This window comes from Bos mutus, chromosome 22 (genome assembly GCF_027580195.1).
Source record: "Bos mutus isolate GX-2022 chromosome 22, NWIPB_WYAK_1.1, whole genome shotgun sequence".
NCBI classification, from domain to species: Eukaryota; Metazoa; Chordata; class Mammalia; order Artiodactyla; family Bovidae; genus Bos; species Bos mutus.
This window is the reverse complement of record NC_091638.1, coordinates 52304906-52327227: the sequence shown is the minus strand read 5'-3', so window position 1 is coordinate 52327227 and position 22322 is coordinate 52304906. Positions and strand designations below refer to the sequence as shown.

Sequence of the window (22322 nt, the reverse complement as noted above, 5' to 3'; positions counted from 1 at the left end):
TGATCAAGTCTAATTTATCCTATTTTTTCCCCCTTTATGGATCATGCTTTAGGAGCCATGTATAAAAATTCTTCACCAGACTTCCTTGGTGGTGCAGTGGATAGGAATCCACCTTTCAAAGCAGGCGACACAGGTTCGATCCCTGGTCTGGAAAGATCCCACATGCTGAGAAGCAACTAAGTCGGTGGGCCACAACCACTGAGACAGCGCTCTGGAGCTTGCAAGCCGCAGTTACTGAGCCCACATGCCACAACTATTGAAGCCCACGCACCCTAGAGCCTGCACACCCCAACTACTGAAGCCTTCACTCTAGAGAGTCTGTGCTCTGCAACCAGAGAAGCCACCACAATGAGAAGCGATGAGAAGCTCATGCAAAGAGTAGCCCCTGCTCGCTGCAACTAGAGAAAGTCCATCCAAAGCAATGAAGACCCAGCACAGCCAAAACAAAATTAAAATGCTACAACAGATAAAAAATAAATTTTTAAAAAAGAATTATTCACCAAGCTTTACTTCTAAAATCATTCTCTGATGTTTTCTCCTAAAATTTTTAATTGTTGTATATTAGTGGCTCAGTGGTGTTTGACTCTCTGCGACCCCATGGATTGTAGTCCACCAGGCGTCTCTGCCCATGGAATTCTTCAGCCGTTCCTTCTCCAGGGGATCTTCTGGAACCAGGGATCAAACCTGGGTCTCCTGCATTGCAGGCTATCCTTCACTGTCTGCTGCTGCTGCTGCTGCTAAGTCACTTCAGTCGTGTCTGACTCTGTGCAACCCCACAGAGGGCAGCCCACCAGGCCCCTCCGTCCCTGGGATTCTCCAGGCAAGAACACTGGAGTGGGTTGCCATTTCCTTCTCCAATGCATGAAAGTGAAAAGTGAAAGTGAAGTCACTCAGTCGTGTCCGACTTTTAGTGACCCCATGGACTGCAGGCTCTCCATGGGATTTTCCAGGCAAGAGTACTGGAGTGGGGTGACATTACCTTCTCCGTTTACTGTCTGAGCCCACCTTAAATCTATGAAACATTTGAGTCAATTTTTTGTGTAAGATGTGAGGTTAGGTTTGCATTTTGTTTTTCCCTGTCGCAACACCGAATGTTAAAAAGACTACCTTTCCTCCACTGAATTGCTTTGGCACCTGTCTTAGCCCTCTGGGCTGTTACAGCAGAAATAGCATACACTGGTGGCTTAAACAATAAATATTTACTCTTCACACTTCGGGAGTCTAGGAGTCCAGGCCGAGGCACTGGCGGGCTCAGCTGCTGCTGAGGGCCCATCTCCTGGTTCACTGGTGGCCGTCTGCTCACCGCCTTCACCTGGCAGAAAAGGCAGTGAGAGCTCTCTGCGGCCTCATTTACAGGGCTGGTTCCCATTCATGAGGACTCCACCCTCATGACTTAATTATCCCCCAAAAGGCTATGATTTCCTGATATAATCACACTGAGGGTTTCAACATAAGAACTTGTGGGGGACACAAACATTCAGTCAAAAAGCAACTGGCTGTACCTGTGTGAGTCTATTTCTAGGTTTTCTAAACTGTTCCACTGATCTGTGCGTCCGTCCCTCCCCCAACACCACGCGGTCTTGATGACTGTAGCTCTAAAGTCTTGAAATGGGTAAAGAGATTCCTCTCATTTTATTCTTCTTCAAAATTGTTTTACCTTTCCTAGTTTCTTTGCCTTTCCATATAGATATTAGAGTAATCTTGTCTATGTCTAAAAAAAATTCTTGCTAGAATTTTGATAGGAATTACAATAAATTTGCATTATCAATTTTGAGAAGAAATGATATTCCTGCTATGTTTAGTCTTCCAACCTATGAAGGAAATATCTCTATTTATTTAATCTTTGATTTTTTTTCCCCTTGGCAGCACTGCAGCTTATGGGATCTTAGTTCCCTGACCAGAGATTGAACTCATGTCCCCTGCAACGGAAGCAGAGAGTCCTAACCACTCACAGGAACTCCCTCTTTAATCATTACTGTATTACTTTAATCATTACTGTTTTTAGCATACAAGTGCTATACATGTTTTGTTAGATTTACACCCAATTTTTTTTGACTGGTTCTGTTTTCAATTTCAGTTTCCCCGTGTTAATCGCTAGTACAAAGAAATATAACTGATTTCAATATGTTGCTCTTGTATCCTGCATTTGTGCTGAACTCAATAATTAGTTCCAGTCTTTTTGTATATTCCTTGGGATTTTCTAAGTAGAATATCATGTCAACTGCATAAGAAACATCTTTCTTTCTTCCTATAATGTCCACACACACTTTTACTGCACTCCATCTCCACTCCTTCTGAGACTTTGATAACATGAAAGATAAACGTTTTGTTATTTTCCCATGGGCCCCTGAAGATCCCTTCATTTTTCTTCAGTTTATTTTAAAAATCTGTTGTTCAAATACATACGTTTTGCCCTTCTACCTTCAGGTTAACTGACTTCTTAATATATCTCTATTCTGTCACTGAGTCCACTCAATGAATTTGAAATATAGTTTCACTTATAGAACTTCCAATTTAAGTGTCTATCTTTCCATTTGTTTCAGAAATGTTCACCCTCGAGGAATAACGTGGTAGTCCAGGGGTAAAGAATCTGCCTGCCAATGCAGGAGACACAGGTTCGACCCCTGGTCCAGTAAGATCCCCAAAGCTGCGGAGCAACGAAGCCCACGTGCCGCAACTGTGGAGTCTGTGCTCTGGAGCGTGGGAGCCGCAACACTGCGACCCGCGCGCTACAGACCCTGTGCTCTCGACAAGGCAAGCCACAGCGACGAGAATCCTGTGCACCGCAACCAGCGAGCAGCCTCCACCTGCCACAACTAGAGAAAAGCCCACGCAGCAACAAAGACAAAGCACGGCCAAATAGAAACAAACTTAAAAAAAAAAAGAATGTGCACCCTCAAGTATTAGAGCCAGGTTTTAACTAATAATTATAGTTTAAATTCTTTGTGATTCCAACACCTTTGTTATGTCATGATGGCCATCTGTTGACTGTCTTTTCCCCTTAGGAGATGGTAAGATTTTCCTGATTGTTTATATGTGAGTAACTTTGAATGTTTGGATACTATGCTACGTTATTCTGGATCTTGTTCAAGTCCAATAGAAAATGGTGGGCTTTTTTCTTTTTAGTTTTTAATTGGACGATATTTGCTTTACAATATTGTGTTGGTTTCTGCCATTATCAACATGAATCAGCCAGAGGTATACATACGCCCCCTCCCTCTTGAACCTCCTCCCACCTCCCACCCCAACCCACCCCTCCAGGTTGTCACGGAGTCCCTGATTTGAGTTCCCTACCTCATACAGCAAATTTCCACTAGCTAACTATTTTACATACTGCAATGTATATGCTTCCATCCTGCTCTCGCAATTCGTCCCAGCCTCTCCTTCCCCCACTGGGCCCACGAAAGTCTGTTCTCTATGTCTGTGTAGCCACTGCTGCCCTGCAAATAGGTTCATCAGTACCATCTTCCTAGACTCCATACATAGGCACTGATGTACAGTATTTGTCCTCTCTCTGACCCATCTCACTATGTATAACAGGTTTCAGGTGCATTCAAATGCATTCTTTTTTTTATGGCTGAGTTTTCCATTGCACACAAGTACCACAACTTCTTTATTCACTCATCTGTCAGTGGACATCTAGGTGCTTCTAGCTATTGTAAACAGTGCTGCAGCAATCACTGGGGTTCATGCGTCTCTTTCAATTATGGATTTCTCAGGGTATATGCCCGGGAGTGGGATTGTTGGGTCATATGGTAGTTCTATTCCTAGTTTTTTAAGGAAAAAAATAGCAAACACTTCAGGAACTTGCGTGTCATCCTTGCATAGGGGCCATGCTAATCTTCTCTGTATTGTTCCAATTTCAGTATATGTGCTGCTGAAGCAAGTGCACATTTTTGTTTTAGCAGCAATCTCCCTGATTAGGTCCAATCCACAAATTCCTTTCCACTCTCCCTGGGCTGTGCTTCCAACATCAGATCATTTCAAAGCCCCTGTGGTACCGTTCTGACTTGTCTCAAGCATACTGTGCAGATTCCGGCACATGATTTGGGCAGCAGTCTAGCCTCTGGTGTGCTGTTTAGGATCAAATGCACAGATAATATTTAGGAGAACCCAGGAGTTCATACACAGTATTATGGGTTCACTTTGTTGAGCTCCTTCCTCTTTCCAGGGCTTCCCTGACAGCTCAGCTGGTACAGAATCGCCTGCAATGCAGAAGACCCCGGTTCGCTTCCTGGGTCCGGAAGATCCTCTGGAGAAGGGATACGTTACCCACTCCATTATTCTTGGGCTTCCCCTGTGGCTCAGCTGGTAAAGAATCTGCCTGCAATGAGGGAGACCTGGGTTCGATTCCTGGGTTGGGAAGATCCCCTGGAAAAGGGAAAGGCTACCCACTCCAGTCCATGGGGTCGCAAAGAGTCGGACATGACTGAGTGACTTTCACATTCCTCTTTACAACCTTTCCAAGACATTCCAGCTCCCAGAGGACCTTTTGCGGGTCTACTGGCAAGAAAGGAAAGAATTTCATTTCTTTCTACTGCTGAGCACCTCCCACAACTGTGACTGCTTTCCGGGTCAAGTAGTAAGAATTAAGAACAAAATCAGCAAATTTCCCCATGCTCTTGAGACCACAATCCCTGTAAATAGAAGGATTCCTCTCCCTGCTGGCCGCCAATGTCACTATTGCCTTCACCACCACAAAATTTCATGGGGGACAAGAGCAGGAGAAAATGGAGGGGAGAAAAACAAATAAACAAGACACAAGCTTTTCTTCCTGCATCCCTACCCTCTAATCTCTTAAGAAGTCCCTTTCTCACTCCTCAGACTAGAAAGACAGGCTTCTCTTGAACTTCTGTCCAAACCTAGTGTCCAGTTCCAGGTTCTGGGTTACCTTTGAGTCCATGCTAGAAGATACTCTATGGAGAGAAAAAACAAAAACAGTTTCCTTTCCAATCGCTGGCCCATGCCATTGGCCCTAGTCATTTAACTGTATTTAGCCAGGACTTCCCAGGTGACGCCAGTGGTAAAGAACCTGCCTGCCAATGCAGGAGATGTAAGAGATCCATAGAGAATGGGCTCCCCTGGTAGCTCAGCAGGTAAAGAATTTGCCTGCAACACAGGAGACCCTGGTTCAATTCCTGGGTCGGGAAGTTTGCTTGGAGAAGGGACAGGCGGCTACCCACTCTAGTTTTTTGGGCTTCTCTGGTGGCTCAGATGGTAAAGAGTCCGTCTATAACGCGGGAGACCTGATTTTGATCCCTGGTTTGACCCTGCTGGGAAGATCCCCTGCAGGAGGGCACAGCAACCCACTCCAGTATTCTTGCTTGGAGAATCTCACAGACAGAGGAGCTTGACAGGCTACAGTCCATAGGGTAGCACAGTTTCGGACACAGTGAAGCTACTTAGCACACATGCAGCCAGAGGCCCAGGGTACTGTGTGCTTACTACATGCTGAGCAAAATCAGGACCCTAACATTTTCACTTCTTTGTTTTAAGGCCATGTCATGCAGACTTAATTCCCAACCAGGGATCGAACCCGTGCACCCTCCATGGGTAGCATGGAGTGTTAACCACTGAACTGCCAGGAAAATCCCAGAACCCTTACATTTTTAACATAAACATCTTAAATTTTCGGGTTCTTTGCCATCAATGAAACTTTCCATACTATGGTTCTTGGCATCATTTTGTCGCTCATATCGTTATTCCATTGTGAGAAGCATGGCCTTTCTGTGTTTAGCAACTTTTCTAAAGAGAACATGTACTTTTCCAATCAGGAAAAAAAATTAAGTAAAGGATATAGGCAAAAGACGCACAACAGGACTTCCCTGGTGGGCCAGTGGTCAGAAGACTCTGCACTTCCAATGCAGGGTCATGGGTTCTATCCCTGGCTGGGGAAGTTCCACATGCCACGTGGTCAAAAAAAACCACAACAAGAGAATGGAAAGAAATGTTGGTAACAGTGGTTGTTTTTCTCCATGTGATATTCTTACATGCAGAGGCAGTTTAAGTCAACTTTCTGTACTTGTAACCTTTTTATAATGACTATTGAGTCAACATTAAGTAAACTTTTAAAGTTTAGCATAAAATATTACAGAAAAGCACACAGATTATAAGCACACAGCTCCATGAAAGTAAACACAGCCATTTGATCTAAATATCACTCGATCAAGAATGAGAGTATCACCCCCAAGTGACCTTTTATGAGTTGCAATGGCGATTACTTTTCAATTACAGAAGTGGTATACATGGACTTCTATCAAAAGTACCGGAAGGCAGTTCCGATTTTACTTATTTTAATGCTTACTATCTTCACAGATCGTCAAGATATGTAATATTCACTTTTTCAACTCTTACAAAATCTTCCATATGTTTTCTACAGGTTGATTCTAAAACTTAATAACCATTAAAAAAGCATTTGGAGTAGCTGTTAATGACATTTTCATTTACTGAGAAATCCCTAGCAGGTCTGATAGGAGTTGTATCTCTCCTAAAGCCCGGAAGAGATGATGGCTTCAAGTGCAAAGACAGCAACATGAGACTTCACGGAATACGAAAACTCCATGAAACATGACACCAAAGGAACACAGCAATTCTTCAATTACTGACCCCAAAGAAATGGAGATCTGCAATGTACCCAACAGAAAATTCAAAATATTTGTTTTAAAGATATCCTTAATGAGCTGCAAGAAACAGACAATTCAATGAAGTCAGAAAAATCATACACGAACAAAAGTGTTGGTCACTCAGTTGTGTCCGACTCTTTGTGACCCCAGGGACTGTAGCCCACCAGGCTCCTCTGTCCGTGAGATTTCCCAGGCAAGAATACTGGAGTGGGTTGCCATTTTCTTCTCCAGGGGATCCTCCTGACCCAGGGACAGAACCCAGGTCTATTGCATTGCAGGTGAGATCTTTACCATCTGAGCCACCAAGGAAGTCACATGAACAAAAGGAAAAATTTAACAGAGAGACATAGATCATAAAAAGAACCAAACACAAATCATGGTGCTGAAAACTAAAATGAATGAAATGAAAATGCACTGCTGCTGCTGCTGCTGCTGCTAAGTCGCTTCAGTCTTGTCCGACTCTGTGCGACCCCATAGACGGCAGCCCACCAGGCTCCCCCGTCCCTGGGATTCTCCAGGCAAGAACACTGGAGTGGGTTGCCATTTCCTTCTCCAAGGCATGAAAGTGAAAAGTGAAAGTGAAGCCGCTCAGTCGTGTCCGACTCTTAGCGACCCCATGGACTGCAGCCCACCAGGCCCCTCCGTCCATGGGATTTTCCAGGCAAGAGTACTGGAGTGGGGTGCCATTGCCTTCTCCATGAAAATGCACTAGGAAGTATTAATAACAGACTTAATCAAGCAGAAGAAAAAAAATCCATGAAGTCAATGACAGGTCATTTGAAATTATCCAGGTTAAGGTGAATGAAGAGAAAATATGAAAAAGTGAAGAAAGCCTTCACAAATTATGGGGTATGAAGAGAAACAACCTAAGCATTGTTGGAGTCCCCAAAGGAAGAGAGAGGGAGAAAGGGGCAGAAAACTTATTTAAAGAAATAATAGCTGAGATCTTCCCAATCTGTGAAGAGATTTAGACATCCAAGTTTTTATAGGTCCCCCAAAAGATCTCGAGACACACCATAATGAAATCACCTAAAATCAAAGACAAAGAGAATTTTAAAAGCAACTAGAGAAAAAAATTGCTCACATACAAGGAAACTCCCATAAGGCTACCAGTGGATTCCTCACATATTGCAGGCCAAGAGAGAATGAAATGATTTATTCAAAATGCTGCCAAAAAAAAAGGAAAGAAATCTGCCAACTTATATCCAGAAAAGCTGAAAACTCTAATTTGAAAAGACAGATGCACCCTAATGTTCTCAGCAGTACTATGTACAACAGATAAGTACCCCTCAAAAGATGAATGGATAAAGAATATGTGTTCTTTATGTGATACACACATACCCACGCACATGCATACAATGGAATATTTCTCAGCCATTAAAAAAAGAAAGAAATCCTGCCATTTGCAGCAACATGGATGGACCTGGAGTACATCACACCAAGTGAAGACAAAGACAAGTATTATATCATACCACTTAAATGTGAAGTCTAAAAAATAATACAAACCATCTTATTAACAAAACAAAAACAGGATCACAAAGCAGGTCTTGGTAAATTTAAGAAAGTTGAAATTATATCAAGCATCTTTTCCAACCACAACGCTATGAGATTAGAAATAAACTACAAGAAAAAAAAACTATAAAAAACACAAACACATAGAAGACAACACGCTGCTACACAAGCAGTGGGCACGGAAGAGCTCAAAGAGGACTCAGAAGACACCTAGTGATGAAGGAGAACAAAAGCACGCGGTCCCAAACCTACAGGGTACGGGCAGAGCAAATCCAAGAGAGCGTTTCACAGCAACACAACCATATTTCAGGAAAAAATAATCTCAAATAAACAATCTAAACTTACACCAAAAGCAACTAGAGAAAGAGCAAAACCTAAAGTTAGTAGAAGGAAAGAAATCATAAAGGTCAGAGCAGAAATAAATGATATAAAGCAACGATATCCCAATAAAAATTAATAAAATAAAGATATAGATGAAGAAAACAATATGAAAGGTCAATGAAACTAAAAGCTGATTCTTTGAAAAGATAACAAAACTGATAAACCTTTAGACAGACTCTTCAAGAAAAAAGGGAAATGACTCAAATCGAAATCAGAAATGAAAAGGAAGTTACAACTGACAGCACAGAAATACAAAGAATCATAAGAGACAATTACATTTTTGAAAAATATAAATGTCCAGGTATTGCTTCTTTCCTCCAAAGCTCCAGAAATGTTTCTGATGAGCAGCCGTGCTTAAAAACAACTGGACTATATGACGATCTTTCACTTTTATCTAGTTTGTTCCACTTTTTCTATTTCATATTCAGGACTTCCATTTCCTTTGTTTTCTAATTTCTCCATCCCTTCTCTTTTTTTACGTTCTTTCTCAAGCCTTTATCAAGTGTAGTATATACACACATATATATATAGCACGTATAATATATATTTTAGAAAACTAATGAATTTTTGTCTAAAAAATTTATGACATTTTGATTCCACTTGTTTGACCCAGTATGAATAGAATGCTAGATTTCTAATTTAAAAAAATAGATATGCAACAAGAAACAAAAGTTCACCATATAGCACTGGGAACTATAGTTAATATCTTTAATAACCTATAATGGAAAATAATCTGAAAAATAATATATGAATATATGTGTAACTGAATCACTTTGCTGTGTACCTAAAACATTGTAAGGCAACTATACTTTCATAATATATATATTTTAAAAACAGACTATTATAGCAACCGTACACCAATGAAAAGGACAACTTGGAAGAAATGGAGAAATTCTTAGGTACAATTTCCTAAGACTGAAATAGGAAGAAACAGAAAATATGAACAGACCAATCACAAGTACTGAAATTAAAACCGTGATTAAAACACTCCCAACAGGACTTCCCTGGTGGTCCAATGGTTAAGAATTTGCCAGTCAATGCGGGGACACAGGTTCCATCCCTGGTCCAGGAAGACTGCACATGCTGTGGGGCAACCAAGCCTGTGCTCCACAGCTACTGAGCCCGCACGCCTGAGAGCCTGTGCTCTGCAACAAGAGAAGCCACCGCAATGTAACACAACGAGAAGCCCACTCACCACAACTAGAAAGGAGCCCTCGCGCTCTACAACTAGAGAAACCCCACGTGCAGCAACAAAGACCCAGTGCAGTCAGAAAAAAGAATAATGGCTACCGTTTTTTTAAAAATTAATGTTAAAAAAAAAGACAGAGAGAAAGAAAAAGAAACGTGTCTACCTTGGGGAAAAAAAAAAAAAACCTCTCAACAAACAAAAGTCCAGAACCAGATGGCTACACAGGCGAATTCTGTCAAACATTTAGAGAAGAGCTAACACTTATCTTTCTGAAACTGTTGCAAAAAACTGCAGAGGAAGGAAATCTCCCAAACTCATTCTGTGAGGCCAACCATCACCCTGATACCAAAACCAGACAAACATACCACACACACACAGAATAACAGGCCAAGATCACTAATGAACAGACACAGAAATCCCCAGCAAAATTCTAGCAGCCCAAATCCAACAATACATTAAAAAGATCATACATCATGATCAAGTGGAATTTATCCCAGGTATGCAAGGGTTTTTCAATATCCATAAATCAGTGTGATACACCACATCAACAAATTGAAGACTAAAAACTATATGATCATCTCAATAGATGTAAAGAAAACTTTTGACAAAATACAACATCCATTTACAATAAAAACTCCCCAGAAAATAGGCACAGAGGGAACCTACCTCAACATAATAAAGTCCACTTATGACAAACCTACAGCTAACATCATACTAAATGGTGAAGCGCTGAAAGCATTTCCTCTCAGATCAGGAACAAGACAAGAATACCCACTCTCGTCACTTTTATTCAACAGAGTTTTTGGAAGTCCTAGCCATGGCAATCAGAAAAGACAAAAGAAATAAAAGGTATCCAAATTGGAAAAGGGAAAGAACCAGTTAAAGTGTCACTATTTCAGATGACATGATACTGTACACAGGAAATTCTAACAGCACTGCTAAAGCTCATTAATGAATTTGGTAAAGTTACAGGTTACAAAATTAAAACACAGAAGTCTGTTGAATTTCTATACACTAACAATGAAAGATCAGAAAGAGAAGTTCAAGAAACAACTCCATTTACCAGCATATCAAAAAGAATAAAATACTGTACCTAGGAATAAGGAGACAAAAGACCTGTGCTCTGAAAATTATGACACTGATGAAAGAAACTAGAGATGACACAAACAGATGGAAAGATACATCATGTTCTTGGATTGGAATAATCGATACCGTTAAAATGACATACTACCAAAGGCAATCTGTAGATTCAGTGCAATCCCTATCAAATTACCAATGGCACTGTTAATAGAACTAGAACAAAATATCTTAAAATTTGTGTGGAGACACAAAATATCCCAAATAGCCAAAGCAATCTTGACAAAGAAAAATGGAGCTGGAGGAAAAGGCCCCCTTTCTTCAGACCACACTACAAAGTTATAATTATCCAAACAATATGGTATGGGCACAAAAACAAAGACGGATCAAAGGAAGAGGACAGAAAGCCCAGAAATAAACCCATGTACCCATGGCCAGTTAATCTAAACAAAGGAGGCAAGACTACACAATGGAGGAGAGACAGTCCAAACAGTGCTTGGAAAACTGGACAACTCACATGCAAAAAGATAAAATTAAAACATTAACACTATACATACACACAAAAAATTCAAAATGGATAAAAGATCTAAACATGACGCTGAAAACTATAAAACTCAGAGAAAAACACAGGCAGAATACTCTCACGACAGAAATCTCAGCAATATCTTTTTGATCTGTCTCCCAGAGTAATGGAAATAAAAACAAATATAAACAAATGAGACCTAATTAGGCTCAAATTTTGCACAGCAAAGGAAACCATAAACAAAATGAAAAACAACTCACATACTGGGAGAAAATATTTGCCAGTGATGTGACCAACAAGGGATTAGTACCCAAAATTTACAAACAGCTCATGTGGCTTAGTATCATCAAAAGAAACAACCCAATCAAAAAATAAGCAGAAGACCTAAACAAACATTTCTCCAGAGAAGACTTACAGAGGGCCAAGAGGCACATGAAGAGATGTTCAACATCGCTAATTACAGAAATGCAAATCAAAACTAAAATGGATATCACTTCACACTAGTCAAAATGGCTATCATCAAAATCCACAAACAATAAATGCTGGAGATGGGGTGTAGAGAAGGGAACCCTCCTACACTGTTAGTGGGAATACAAAATGAAGCAGCCACTATGGAAAAAAGAAGTATGCAGATTTCTAAAGAAAATACAAATAGAACTACCGTAAGATCCTGCAATCCCACTCCTGGGCATGTATCCAGGGAAAACCTGGTCTGAAAAGATACATGCACTCCCCATGTTCTTTTCAGTACTGTTTACAATAGCCAAGACATGGAAGCAACCTAAATGTTCACCAAAAGAAGAATGGATAAAGAAGATATGGTACATATTTACAATGGAGTATCACTCAGCCATTAAAAAGGATGAAATAATGCCATTTGCAGCAACAAGGATGGACCTAGAGAGTGTCACACTAAGTGAAGTAAGTCAGAGTAAGAGAAATATGGTATGATGTTATTTATATGCAAAGTCTTTGAAACATTATACAAGTGAACATATTTACAAGACAGAAATAGACTCACAGGCTTAGAGAACAAACTTATGGTTACCAGAGAGGACAGGCTGTGGGAGGGACAGTTAGGGAGTTTGGGACTGACATGTACACATTGTTATACTGAAAAAGGATAACCAACAAGGACCTACTGTATAGCAAAGGGAACTCTGCTCAATACTATGAAACAACCTAAATGGGAAAACAATTAAAAAGAACAGATACCTAAAAAACATTGAATCATTTTGCTGTACACCTGCAACTAACACCACATTGTAAATCAACCATATTTCAATAAAACAAAACAAAGCAAAAAAATCTGCCAACCAAGAATACTTTACCTGGCAAACCTACCCTTCAGAAATGAAGGAGAGATAAAGACTCTTCCACACAGGAAACTTCTTGGTGGTCCTGTGGTTAAAAATCCACCTGCCAATGCAGGGGACATGGGTTCGATCCTTCGTCCAGAATCTAAGATCCCACATCCACAGGGCGACTAAGCCCACGGCCACAACTACTGGAGCCATGTGCCCTGGAGCCCAGGCTCTGCAACAAGAGAAGCCACAGCAACGAGACCCCAGCACAGCTAGTGCCGCACCCCACTGGCCACAACCAGGGGGCTTGCTCATAGCAAAGAGTCCAGTGCAGCAAAAAAGAAATATATAAATTAAAAAAAAAAGAGATTTTCCCAGTCAGACAAGTGTGTAAAGCATTCATCATCACTACATCTGCCTTACAAGAAATGCTAAAAGGAGTTCTTCCAGCTGAAATGAGAGGACATTACTAACAGGAAAACATAAGGAAATATAAAACACACTGGTAAAGGCAAGTATACAATCAAATTCAAAATACAGTTGGCCCTCCCTATTCAAGAATTCCACATTCATAGACTGAAAGAAACTGAATGAAAATATTTGAGGAAAAAAAGTCTCAGAAAGTTCCAAAAAGTAAACCTTGAATATGCACTACTCCAGCTACAATTTACATAGCATTTACAACTACGTACATGATATTTACACTGCATTAGGTATTATAAGAAATCTACAAATGACTTACAGGTTATATGTAAGCACTACTCCATTTTATCCAAGGGACTTAGGCATCCATGGGTTCTGGGTATACACAAGGGATGGGGGGGTTGTCATGGAACCAATCTCCTACATACTGAGGATGACTTTAGTACTGTATTATGCTGGTATGTTATCTCTTAACTCTAGTATAAAGGATAAAGCACAGAAGTATTAAAAGTCACTATAGCTACAATAATTTCTACATGAATATACAATATAAAAAGATGTAAAGTGTGATATCAAAAACATAAAGTGGAAGAAGAGAGAAAAGCACGGAATTTTTATATGCTATCAAAGTTATTAGCTTAAAATTGATTCTTATAACTGTAAGGTGTTTTTTATAACCCTCACAAAAATCACAAAACAGAAAACTAGAGCAGACAGATAAAAGATCAAGATCAAAACATGCCACTAAGGATTCTCCAAAATATACAAGCAGTTCAGGCAGCTCAATATCTGAAAAACAAACCCAATTAAAAAATGGGCAGAAGACCTAAACAGACATTTCTCCAAAGAAGACATACAGAAGGCCATCAAACACATGAAAAAATGTTCAACACCACTCATTATTAGAGAAATGCAAATCAAAACTACAATGAGGTATCACCTCACACTAGTAAGAATGGCCATTATCAAAAAATCTATAAACAATAAATGCAGGAAAGAATGTAGAGAAAAGGGAGCGCTCTTGCACAGTTGGTACGAATGTAAACGGACATAGCCACTAGGGAGAACAGTGTGGAGATTTATTTAAGAAAAAAAATAAATAAATAAAACTACCATAGGACCCAGTAACCCCACTCCTAGGCATATATCCTGAGAAAACCATACCTGAAAAAGACATATGTACCCCAATGCTCAGTGCAGCACTATTTACAAAAGCCAGAACACAGAAGAAACCTAGATGTCCACTGAAAAATGAATGGATAAGGAAGTTGTGCTATATATATACAATGGAATATTACTCAGCCATAAAAAGGAACAAAATAAACAAAAAGGAATAAATCTGAGTCAGTTTCAGTGAGGTGGATGAACCTAGACCCTGTTATAAAGAGTGAAGTAAGTCAGAGAAAAACAAATATGGTATAACAATGCATATACACAGAATCTGGAAAAATGGTGCTGATGAACCTATTAGCAGGGCAGCAATAGACGCAGAGAGAACAGACCGTGGACACAGAGGGGGAAGGAGGCGGGCCAAACTGAGACAGCAGCGCTGACACATGCACATTACCACGTGTAGACAGAAGCTAGGGGAACGTTGCTGATAACACGGGGAGCTCAGCAGTGCTCTGTGGCAGCCTAGAGGGGTGGGATGGGGGGCTGGGAGGGAAGCTCAAGACGGAGGGGGCGTGTGTATACTTATGGCTGAGTCACATTGTTTTACGGCAGAAACCAACACAACATTGTAAAGAAATTACTCTCCAATTAATAAAAACAAACAAACAAAATTGTTAAAATACAACTCTTTGCTTTACATTGGAGGCTGATTAGATGGGTTTTATTTTTTGTTTTTTTTTTTGTGGGAGGTGATAGATATGTATATTATCTTGATTGCAGTGATAGTTTCAGGATGTGTATGTATATATATATATGTTAAATTCATCAAATTGTACTTTAAATATTGTGCAGTTTACTGTATGACAATTTTACCTCAATTAAGGCACTAAAAATACTTTTAAAAAACTATACCACTAAGGAAAATTATCAATTAAAAAAAAATGATATCAAGAGGAAGAAAAGAACAAAGGAACTACAAAACAGTCAGAACATAAAAAGATACAACCAGCTGAGCTAACGAAAAGACCTAGTAAAACCTTACCTATCAATAATTACTTTAAATTTTAAATCTTTAAATCATCCATCTATTCAAAAGGCATAGAGTAGCTGAATGGATTTAAAAAAAAAAATAGACCGAACTATATGTTTCCCACAAGAGACTCAATTTAGCTTTTTTTTTTCATCATCAAGGAGAAACTTTATTAGCACAGGTAACCAGATGACATTTTATATGTTTATATCTATCTATCTATAAATATATTTATATCTATTCAGAGAGACTCAGTTTAGCTTTAAGGACACAAAAAGACTCAAAGTAAAGGGATGGAAAAAGATATTTCATGCAAATGAAAGCAGAAATGGCTATACTTACATCAGATAAAAACTTAACAAGAGGGCTTCACTGCAGGCTCACTGGTAAAGAATCTGCCTGGTAAGGCAGGAGACATGGGTTGAATCCCTGATCCAGGAAGATCCCACATGTCACAGAGCAACTAAGCCCATGAGCCACAACTACCAAGAGTGAGCTCCAGGGCCCATGCTCTGCAACCAAAGAACCACCTCAGGGAGAAGACCATGCGCCACGACAAGCGCACAGCCCCCGCTCACCACAACCAGAGAAAAGCATGTGCAGCAACGGAGACCCAGCGCAGCCAAAGATAAACGAAAACAAAACGAACAAAAATACTTTTTAAAGCTGGACAAGAGACAAAAAAGGTCACTATATAATGAAAACAAAGTCAATTCATCAGAGGATGTAACACTTGCAAATACACACGCACCCAGTATCAGAGCACCTAAATATGTTAAACAAATACTAACAGATCTGACGGGAGAAAAAGACAATACAGTAACAGTAGGGGACCTCTATACCCCACTGTCAACAAAACAGAGACTGTCCAAACAGAAAATCAGTAAGGAAGCATTTGAATTTGAACTAAACTCCAGAACAAATGGACCCATCAGACATACATGGCACAAACTATTTCATGCAAACAGCACCAGAACACACATTCTTCTCAAGCGCACACGGAACATTCTTCAGGATAGATCCTGAGTTAGGCCAGAAAACAAGTCTTAGAAAATGTATTAAGAATGAGGGAGGGCCTTCCCTGGTGGTCCAGTAGAGAATTCGCTTTGCAATACAGGCGATACAGGTTTGATCCCTGGTCAGGGAACTCACACCCCACACGCCAAGGAGCAACTGAGCCCGTGCGCTGCGACCACTGAGCCTGCGCCACCACGAGGCAGAGGCTGGCGCTGCAACGCAAGGCCCTGCAGAAGCAGCTAAGGCGGACACGGCCAAGACAGCAACACTTAAACAAGGAAGCATCCTTCTGACCACAATAGTGTGAAACTAGGAATCAGTAACAGGAGGAAAAATGGAAATTTCACAGATGTGGAGACTAAGCAACAAACTCTTGAAGAACCAATAGATTAGAGAAGAAATCAAAAGACAATCTAAAAAATTTTAAAAATCATGATACAAAAATGGAAACACAACATACCAAAACTTATGGAATGCAGCAAAAGTAGTTTTAGGAGGAAAGTTTATAATAATAAAGGTCTATGCTTAGAAAAAAGAACTATCTCAAATAGACAACCTAACTTTACACCTCAAGAACCAGAAAAAGAAGAAACTAAGCCTTCTACTTAGAAGGAAGGAAATAACAAAGATCAGAGTGGAAACAGTCTAAAAAGACAACAGAAAAGATGAATGAAACCAAAAGCTCGTTTTCTTGAAAAGACAAAACTGACACACCTTTAGCTAGACTCACCAAAAGAGAGGATTCAATCAGAAATGAAAGCAGATGATATCACAGAAATATAGAGGATCATAGGTCCAGTACTTTGGCCACCTCATGCGAAGAGTTGACTCATTGGAAAAGACTCTGATGCTGGGAGGGATTGGGGGCAGGACGAGAAGGGGACGACAGAGGATGAGATGGCTGGATGGCATCACTGACTCGATGGACGTGAGTCTGGGTGAACTCCGGGAGTTGGTGACGGACAGGGAGGCCTGGTGTGCTGCGATTCATGGGGTCACAAAGAGTCGGACATTACTGAGCAACTGAACTGAACTGAACTGAGAGACTTCTATGAAAAATTAGATGCCAATAAAATTGACAACCAAAAAGAAATGAATAGAATCTTAGAAATATACGACCAATAAGACTAAATCAAGAATAGAAAATCTGAACAGGCTGATTACTAGTGAGAAGACAGAAAGTTTCAGTCACTCAGTTGTGTCCAACTCTTTGTGACTTCGTGGATTGTAGTCCACCAGGCTCCTCTGTCCACAGAATTCTCTGGCACAAATACTGCAGCTGGGTAGTTCCAGCTTCCGGTTCAAGATGACAGAGCAGAAGGACATGCACTCATCTTCTGCCAGAGCACCAAAATCTCAACTAGCTGTTGAACAACTATCGACTGGCAGGACCCACCATCCTGATATCCAACATCCAAAGACAAAGAAGAAGCCACAGTGAGATGGAAGGAGGGTTGCAATCATGATAAAATCAAATTCCGTAACTGCCAGGTGGGCGACCCACAAACTGGAGAACAATAAATCAAAGAAGTTCTCCACAGTTATGAAGGTTCTGAACCCCACATCAGGCTTCCCAGCCTGCGGATCCAACAAAGGGAACTGGGAGTCCCCAGGGAATCTGATCTTGAAGGCCAGCGGGATTCGATTATAGGACTTCCACAGGGCTGAGGGAAACAGAGACTCCAGTCTTGGAGAGCACAAACAAAATCATGCACCGAGACCCACAGCAAAGGAGCAGTGACCCTACAGGTGACTGATCAAAACCACCTGCTAGTGTTGGAGGGTCTCCTGTGGAGGCGCAGGTCAGCAGGGGCTCCCCACAGGGACGGGGGCACTGGCAGTAACAGTCCTGGAAGATTCCCCTTGGAGTAAGCCCTCTTGGAGGTCACCATTAACCCTACCATAGAGCTTGCAGATCCCAGAGTTGGGTCACCTCAGGCCAAACAACTAACAGCAAGGGAGCGCAACCCCACCCAGCAGCAGATAACTGGATTAGCTCACCAATGCAAAACCCAGTTTTTCCCCACAGCCACTCCCTCCCATGTAGAAGGTTACTCAAGCCCTTTAGCCTCCTCCATCAGAAGGCAGACAGAAGAAGCAAGAGAGTCACAATCCCACAGCAGCTAGAACAAAAACCACATTACAGAAAGTGAATCAGGGTGAAAAAGCAGACAGTTATGTCCCAGAGGAAGGGACAACATAAAACTGCAGAAAAACAACTAAATGAAGTGGAGATAAGCAACATTCTAGAAAAAGAATTCAGAATAATGATAGTGAAGATGATCCAGGATCTCAGGAAAACAATGGAGAAGATGTAAGAAATGTTTACCAAAGACCTAGCAGAACTAAAGAACAAACAACAAACAGAGATGAATAATACACTAGAAAGAATCAACAGCAGAATAACTGAGGCAGAAGAATGGATAAATGACCTGGGGGACAGAATGGTGGAAATCACTGCCAAAGAACAGAATAAAAAAGATAATGAAAAAAAAAAGGAAACAGCCTAAAACACACCAACACTTGCATTATAGGGGTCCCAGAAGGAGAAAAGAGAGAAAGGACCTGAGACAATATTTGAAGAGATAACAGCTGAAAACTTTCCTAACATGGGAAAGGAAATAGTTAACCAAGTCCAGGAAGTAGAGAGTCCCAGGCAGGAGAAACCCAAGGACGAACACACCAAAACACATAGTAATTAAATGAACAAAAATTAAAGACAAAGATAAAATATTAAAAGGCCCGAGGGAAACATGACAACAACCTACCAGTTGATTTCTCAACAGAAACTGTACAAGCCAGAAGGGAATGGCAAGATTTATTTAAGGTGACAAAAGGGAAGAACCTGCAGCCAAGAACACCCTACCCAGCAAGACTCACATTCAGATTTGATGGAGAAATCAAAAGCTTTCAAGACAAGCAAAAGCTAAGAGAACTCAGCACCACCAAACCAGCTTTACGACAAATACTAAAGGAACGTCTCTAGACAGAAAACAGAAGAGAAGGAAAAGACCTACTGAAAATAACCCAAAATAATTAAGAAAATGGTAATAGGACCATACATATGGATAATTCCCTTAAATGTAAGTGGATTAAATGCACCAACCAAAAGACATAGACTGGCTGGGCAGATGAAAAAATGTGCATGTATGCACTTCCACTTACCACATCATTCTGCTTGACCACCCCCCACAAGTTGTTGGTAATTATTTTATTTTTATTTATTTTTTTATTTTTTAATTAATTTTTTTTTTTTCATTTTATTTTATTTTTAAACTTTACAATATTGTATTAGTTTTGCCAAATATCGAAATGAATCCGCCACAGGTATACCCACGTTCCTCATCCTGAACCCTCCTCCCTCCTCCCTCCCCTACCCTCCCTCTGGGTCGTCCCAGTGCACCAGCCCCAAGCATCCAGTACCGTGCATCGAACCTGGACTGGCGACTCGTTTCATACATGATATTATACATGTTTCAATGCTATTCTCCCAAATCTCCCCACCCTCTCCCTCTCCCACAGAGTCCATAAGACTGATCTATACATCAGTGTCTCTTTTGCTGTCTCATACACAGGGTTATTGTTACCATCTTTCTAAATTCCATATATATGCATTAGTATACTGTATTGGTGTTTTTCTTTCTGGCTTACTTCACTCTGTATAATAGGTTCCAGTTTCATCCATCTCATTAGAACTGATTCAAATGTATTCTTTTTAATGGCTGAGTAATACTCCATTGTGTGTATGTACCACAGCTTTCTTATTCATTCATCTGCTGATGGGCATCTAGGTTGCTTCCATGTCCTGGCTATTATAAACAGTGCTGCGATGAACACTGGGGTACACGTGTCTCTTTCCCTTCTGGTTTCCTCAGTGTGTACGCCCAGCAGTGGGATTGCTGGATCATAAGGCAGTTCTATTTCCGGTAATTATTTTATATTGTTAGGTTAATCATGTTCCTATTATGGCCTGCAACTGCAACTACCTTTTATTCTTTGTCTGGCTATTGACTGTGAAAACTGATAAAAATCTTTTACTATTGTGATTATGCAACTATTACTCACATAATACCACTGTATCATGATTGGTCAACAGAAAAATAATAGAATTCTATATCACTAAAACTATCATTCAATAGAAAAAGTTGTAATCACTTTTTAAAACCCAATGCATATCAGAATCATCTTGGATTAAAAAAAAAAAATGCCCAGGCATTACTTTTTTCCCTCTCCAAAGCTCCAGATACCTTTCTAATGAGCGGCCATGTTTAAGAACAACTGGACTATATGATTGATGACCTTTTACTTTTATCTAGTTTGTTTCACCTCTTCTATTCAGGGCTCCCATTTCATTTAGTTTATATTTTACAAATTTTCCATCATTTCTTTTGTTTTTGATGTTCTTTCTCAAGCCTTTATCAAGCATGGTAGAAAAGCTTTTGTATACATAAATAATATGCATTTTATATATATTTAAAAACTTATGATTTTTTGCCTAAAAAATTTATGACATTTGGCGGGGAGGGGTGGGAAGAATATTGGAGTGGGCAGCCATTCTCTTCTCCAGGGGATCTTCCCAAATATCGGGATCAAAACCAGGTCTCCTGCATTGCAGGTAGATTCTTTACCATCTAAGCCACCAGGAAAGCCAGAAGAGACTGAATGAGAAATCAAAAACCTCCCAACAAACAAAAGCCCAGGACTAGATGGCTTTACTGGTGAATTCTACCAAACATTTAAAGAGGAGTTAATGCCAATCTGTCTCAAATTCTTCCAAAAAAACTGAAGAGGAAGGAAGTTTTCCATACTCATTTTAAGAGGCCAGCATTACCCCGATACCAAAGCCAGACAGGGGACACTGTGAGAAAAGAAAATTATAGGACAATATCCCTGACAAAAAGAGAGAGTCAAAACTCAACAAAATCTTAGTAAACTAAATTCAGCAGCACACTGAAAAGATCACACACTTCCCTGGTAGAGAATTTCCCTGGTGGGCCAGTGGTTAAGAATCTGCTTGCCAATGCTGGGGACATGGGTTTGATCTCTGGTCCAGGAAGATCCCACATGTCACGAAGCAGCTGAGCCCATGCGCCACAACTACTGAGCCCATGTGCTGGAACTACTAAGCCCAAGTGCTAGAACTACTGAACACCTACACAGCCTGTGCTCAGTAATAAGAGAAGCCCTTGCGATGAGAAGCCTGCGCACTCCAACGAAGAGTAGCTCCTCCTCGCTGCAACTAGAAAAAGACTGAGCACAGAAACAAAGGCCCAGCACAGCCATCAGTTAGTTAATTATTTAAAAAAGATCACACACCATGACCAAGAGGATTTACTCTGGAATGTAAAGATGGCTCAACTTGCAAATTAATAAAGGTGATACTACACAGTCACAGAATAAAAATCCTATGATCATCAACAAATACAGAAAAAACGTAACAAAACTCAGCATCCTTTCATGATAAGAAAAAACTCTCAACATACTGGGAACAAAGGAATGTACTCAACAGAGTAAAGGCCATATATGACAAGCCCACAGTTAACATCATCATCAATGGTGAAAAGCCAAACGTTTTTCCTCTAAGAGCTGGAGCAAAACAAGGGTGTCCATTACTTTTTTTTTTTTCCTGGCCGTGCCATGTGGCTTGTGGGATTTCAGTTCTCTGACCAGGGATTAAACTCAAGCCCTCATCATTAAGAGCATGGAGTCCTAACCACTGGACCACCAGGGAATTCCCATCAAAGTGAAAGTTCTGCAGTCATGTCCGACTCTTTGCCACCCCATGGACTATACAGTCCTTGGAATTCCCCAGGCCAGAATACTGGAAAGGGTAGCCGTTCCCTTCTCCAGGTGATCTTCCCAACTCAGGGATCGAACCCAGGTCTCCCTCACTGCAGGTGGATTCTTTATGAGCTGAGCTACAAGGGAAACCCAAGAATACACAAGTGGGTAGCCCATTCCTTCTCCAGCGGATCTTCCCAACCCAGGAATTGAACCAGGGTCTCCTGCACTGCAGGCAGATTCTTTACCAAGCTACCAGGGAAGCCCTGGGAAGTCCCATGGGTGCCCACTATTGCTGCTTCTATTTAACATGGGACTGAAAATCCTAGTCAAATCAATTAGGCAGGAA

The 22322-nt window shown here is 40.7% G+C and overlaps 1 protein-coding gene and 1 non-coding gene across 2 annotated transcripts in view; both read right to left on the bottom strand.

Annotated features, from left to right (window-relative positions):
• ELP6 (elongator acetyltransferase complex subunit 6) overlaps positions 1-22322 on the bottom strand; it is a 78717-nt gene that overhangs the window by 7164 nt on the left and 49231 nt on the right. The gene's annotated exons all lie outside the window — the stretch shown is intronic.
• LOC138984817 (U6 spliceosomal RNA) lies at positions 3784-3886 on the bottom strand. The gene has a single exon (XR_011462101.1). It is a non-coding gene; the product is annotated as a U6 spliceosomal RNA (small nuclear RNA).